This window comes from Palaemon carinicauda, chromosome 25 (assembly GCF_036898095.1).
Source record: "Palaemon carinicauda isolate YSFRI2023 chromosome 25, ASM3689809v2, whole genome shotgun sequence".
Lineage (NCBI taxonomy): Eukaryota > Metazoa > Arthropoda > Malacostraca > Decapoda > Palaemonidae > Palaemon > Palaemon carinicauda.
In genome coordinates, this window is record NC_090749.1 from 3829775 (window position 1) to 3835678 (window position 5904).

Genomic DNA, 5904 nt, shown 5'->3' on the forward strand with positions numbered 1-5904 from the left:
AATACCCTTCTGAGGCTTTGTTCTCAAATCTACTAAATCTATTGGAAATTTGTTCATTGTCATACCATGATTCATGTCCATACTGTAACATCGATCTCACTAAACTGGTATATAGTCTTATTTTTACATGTAATTTCAGGGCAATTTCATTCCCAAATTTTATTTAACCTAACCATTGTCTGATATGATTTTTCAATCTTTCACTAAACTTTAATTCTAAAAACCCAGTATTAGACACACACACACACACACACACACACACACACACACACACACACACATATATATATATATATATATATATATATATATATATATATATATATATATATATATATATATATATATATATATATATATATAAAACACAGCCGTTTCTACTCCACTCTAAGTCAAAGGCCTCAGACACGCCCTTAATCATGTCTGAGGTTTGGAGAGTTTTCATCACCACACTAGCCAACTGCGGATTGGTGATGGTGGGAGAATTTTGTCTGATAGCTCATAGGAAACCAACCTAGTATTGGTGACCCAGACTGATGAAAAATAATTATTTTTTTTTTGGCAGCTTTTGAGCTAAAAACTTACAGTACGAAACAATATATTTCAATTTTTATCATTCATAAAACATCAAGATGAAAATTGCAGATAAAATCATTTTGATAAAATTATAGATGATTGATTTTATTCAAATGTAAAAAGAGAAATTGTAAAGTAGATTTTATTCATGTATTAGCTAAAAGATACTTACTTTCTTGGTATACTTGGTCGAATTTAGAGGGTCTTCCTCACAGCTGTGGTGGTCCACCGCTGACGCCAGTCCATGAGTCCTTCTTCATGAGGGTGATCTGGTCTGGCACAGAGTTTGAGGCTGCCCTGCAGCACGCTGTGTAGCCTGGCACAGGAGGCTCATCTGGCAGCGTCTGTAGGAAAGTGTCAAGTGCTTTCTTGAATTTGACGACCGAGCAGCCTGTGGTGTCTCTGACATTTCTCGGCAGTGTATTAAACAGTCTGGGGCCGTTGTGGGTGAGGCTGGAGGCAATGAGGGTTTTTATCCTCCCTGGTGTCCTGGAGGAGAGGCTTTGTCTTACACATGAGCGCCCAGAACGCTCACTTTCACGTGCCCTCAGTAAGTCAGGGGTAGGGTTAGGCACCTGCCTCTCAAAGATTTTCCAGGTGTATATTATTCTATATCTCTCTCTTCTTCTCTGTTGAGAGTAGAGTCCCAGCTTTTGCAGGCGCTGCCAATAGTTGAGCTCCCTCATTCCTTTAATTGATCTTGTGAAACTCCTCTGGACTGACTCTAGCTCCTGTATGTCCCCCTGTTTATGGGGAGACCACAGCTGGCTGCAGTAGTCAAGGATTGGCTGTATGAGGGTCTTCCACAGTGTCAGCATGACCTCTAGCTCCCTTGAATGGAAGGTACGCAGAACCCAGCCAACCATGCGCCTGGCCCTAGTGGCGGTGTCCTTGATGTGCTGCTGGAAGGTGGCATCATTGTCCATGAGGACGCCAAGGCACTTGACTGCATTGCTTGGTGGGATTGGGTGCTGTGTTTTTGTAAGTAACTCGGTGGAGTGGATGAGTTCAGTATTGGGCCCCAGTCTCATTATTTCAAATTTATCCTCATTGAATTGCATGTTGTTTGTGTCAGCCCAGTGGAAGACCCTCTGGATGTTTGCCTGCAGCTGGACAACATCATCAGACGTACTGATCCTGTGGCTTAGGGTAGTGTCGTCAGCAAAGGAGGACAGGAAGGAGCCCGTGACTGTCTTTTCAATGTCGGCCATCAGGACCAGGAAGAGTAGGGGGCCAAGAACAGAGCCTTGGGGGACTCCACTGCTGACTTTCTCAGGCTGTGACTTGTGGCCGTCAACCGCTACTGCCTGAGTCCTGTTGGTAAGGAAGCTGTGCAGCCACACACCCAGCTTCCCTGCTATCCCCATGGCCCTCACCTTGTGGAGAAGGATGCCGTGGTCCACTCGGTCGTAGGCCTTAGCAAAGTCTAAGTAGACCACGTCTACATTTTTACCTTCAGCAAGGCCCTGGAGCAGCCACTCATAGTGGGCCAAGAGGTTGGAGAGACAAGACCTTCCTTTACGAAAGCCATGCTGAGAGTTACTCATCAAGCTGTTTTCTTCAAGGTGGATAATGATCTTGTTTCTTAATATTTTCTCAAATACTTTGATAAGGTGGGAGGTGAGGGCCACTGGCCTGTAGTTTTTGGCCTGGCTTCTATCTCCCCCTTTGTGGATTGGGGAGATGATGGCCTCTTTTAATATTGATGGTATAATACCAGTGTCCAGGGAGCAGCGCCAGAATTTGTAGAGAGGGACCGCCAGAGCTTCCTTGCATCTTAGTAAAAGGATGGATGGCACACCATCTGGTCCAGCAGCAGAGTTGATTTTTAGTTCACTGATCGCTTCCTGTACATCAGTTATGGTGAAAGGGATGTTCACAAGAGTCAAGTGATGTTGGGTGTGCACCTTAAAGAACTCAGCAGGTTCGAGAACGATCTTGGCAGGTGTAGGATGCGAGAAGACTCTGGTATACTGCTGGGAGAGAATCTGGCATGTTTCCTCAGGGGTGTTTGACATCATCCCATTTCCTGCCTGAAGTGGTCCAACCTTGACTTGCGTTTTCGAGAATTTCTTGCAGTACTTAAAGAAAAATTTAGGGTTGGTCTTGATGTTGCACACTGCCTGCATTTCTTCCCAGTCACGTTGCTTCTCGTGTGAATCCTTGAGTTCATTTTCTATATGCGAGATCTTAGCTTGCAGAGAGTATTTCCGGGTGTCACTCTTTGTTGTTTGCATTTGTCTATTTAAGTTCGCCCGTCGCCTCATAAGCACTTTTTTGTCCCTTGGTATGTGACTACTTCTGGTGGCTGGCAGTTTTCTTGTTGGCACATTACCTTCACAGGCACTGAGTATGGTTTTTAGAAAGTCATTCAGCATCACCTCAGGGTTGCCAACATGGAGTTCTGACTCCCAGTCAGTGCACTGTAGTTGGGCATTTAGGAGATCCCAATTCACTTGGCTGCTGAAAAAGTTTAGTTTGGAGAAAGGGTTCTTCTCTGTTGGTGTAGCCATTTCAGGGGAATGTGATTTGTTGTACGTAGTGTGTATCTTGAGGAGATTATGGTCAGAGAAGATGGTCCTTTCAGTCGAGACGTAGTTAATTGCATCACTGTTGTTGGTGAAAAATAGGTCAAGTACATTGTTTCCCCTGGTTGGTATGGACACCATCTGAATGAGAAGGGAGGAGTTCGTAATGGACAGGAGCAGTTCGGCTTGAGACTTATCAGCAAGGGTGCTCCCAGTTTGGGTTCCTTCGGGCCACTTCAGGAAGGGAAAGTTGAAGTCTCCAGTGAGGATGACGTCAGGTGTAGGAACTGGCAGGGAGTCTAGTAGGCGACTGAGAGCTTCCATGGCATTACTGAAGTTTCTAGAACAGCTGCCAGGTGGACGGTAGCAGTTGATAATCATCATATTATGTTGCTGGATTTGTATGGCTTGCAGTTCAATTTGGCCGTCTGAGTATGACAAGAGGGGTATTGAGTTTGGAGCAATGTCATCCCTCAAGTAAATGATTGTGCCGCCATGTGTTCTTCCTTTCCTATCTGTCCGGAAGGAGGTGTAGTTTCTGATGTGTATTTCAGGCTCCTTTATTCCTTCAGATAGGTGGGTTTCAGTGAGGGCAATGAACAGAAAGTCCTCCTCCCAGGCCAGCTCTCTTATGAATGATATCTTGCTTTGAGCTGCCTTGGGGTATAGACCCCGAATATTGCCCACTAGGAATTTTTCTAATGTAGTGCCCCAACTCTGGGCCAAGCCCAGGTTGGGGTCATGGGCGACACAACTGCTGGGAGTACTTGTGGTAGTTGATTTTGCTGGGGTGTTTGCCTCATGAAGTTCTGCAATACAAGTCCCTGAGCCTCTACAACTTTGTTCATGTTTGCCATGTGAGCTTTCATCTCCATGAACATTTCTAAAAAATTGCTTTTGTGGGGCTCTTGTGGTGGAGGAGAAGGGTTCGATGTGCTTGCTGATCTGGAGGGTTGTTCAATTTCGGCAAGGCTCTGGATCCTTGCTTGCTGCCTTTTTGTTCCCTTTATATGGGTAAGCTTGCACCCCTCCCTAAAACATTCTCTTTTCTGCACTGAATTTCTACAGAGAACAGGATGATAGCTGGGGCAGTTCCTACCTAGGGTGCATCCCCTCTCATCTCTAAAACCATGACTCACATATTTTTGGCATGGTTTAGGGTGGCCATAGCTGCAGCCCTTCCCACTTGCACCAAATTTGCAGTATCCTCGTCTGTAGTACCTACATACACGTGGGGCGGCTGTGGTAGATGGACGGGGTACAGTCATGCTGGGTGGGTGTGATTGTACATTTTCTAGGTTGGCTACTGCAGTACTTACAGGTGTAATGGGGTCCCTAGAATGTGTGGGGCCAGGCTGCTCCTGTGACCGTTGAGTTAGACTGAGGTCCAGGTTCTCTGGGGTGTCACCCAGGGTCATGGCTCCAGTTTGGCGGGATGATGGGATCTGGGACCACATGGCATCAGCTGTAACCTCATGGTTCTCTTGCAGATGAATATTCTTCTGTTTCATATTTCACTAGATAGGTTTCTAAAAATACATTCAAGATTTAATTCGTTTATAAGTGATTAAAGAAATCACAGACATCTTTACATATTTTCTATAATAATTCATATTTTTTTTACATAACAAAATTTTAAAGTCCAAATGATAGGCCTAGTTATATGTTAGGTAATCATTCTACCACAAGTTTTAAATTGCTCCATTAAATTACGTTTATTTTCTATATAATTTATCAGTATATTGATACGTTATGTTTTTATTTATCAGTATATTGATACATTATGCTTTTATTATACAATTACAATTTATAAAGTAACTATATGATACAACAGTATACATAAAACAAAATTTACATTGCTTCTTCTTATGGGGTAAATTAGATGGTTCTTACAATCATAGATTACACAAAGTAGTGAGCTGAGCATTAAGAGTACATACTCTGGAATGATAATATAATTAACATCTCCGTCGGTTTACCCAATACGCGAGAGAATTGAGCAATCACGGTTAGAATGGTTGTTTTGTCAACCCTTCAGTTAAGAGGGTTTTCAATAATATTATATTATGTTAGCTGTAGGTAAAATATAATCTTCAAATCTAAGCAACTTGATCAGCCTCTTTTTAAAATTCTGATTTCTTTTTCTTTAACTAAATATGTAAATTTTTTACTGAATCTTCCAGATGATATAACATTTTTTATTCAAATCTATTAAAAAATAATTATAAACACCAAAAAAAAAAAATATCAAAACATTAAATAGCCCAAAATATTAAAAAAAGACATCATTATGATGATAAAATATCTTTCCGTCTGATCAAACTCGTCAGGAATTTGCGTAACATTAACCGTTCACTGAGATTGGAGGAAGCCTTTCCTGCTCCATCAGTATTTTAATAAGTAAAGAAATACAAACGTGAAAACTTTACTTACGTTAACTATAATGAAGATTAATTTATGCAATTTTCTATAGATTTTAGAGAAAATAGAAGAACTGGCAACACAGTTTTCTTTCGTTTATGTCTTGGCTTTCGAGGGGGACTAAAGGAAATCTAATTCTATATCATCCCTTTATCTAATTTTATATGTTAATAAATGTTGCATTTTTAATCCTTCTTATTCTATAATGACTTTTGATCTATTTCTAATTATGTTTAAGGGGATACAGGAAGATCTGCTCTTCTATTTTGCTGTAAGATTTCATAAAAAACAGTTATATATATGAAAACTATCTCACAAATTTTTAATATTGGATTTAGAGGGAGAAAGAAAAGATAGCAAATTGTGAAAAACTATAGTA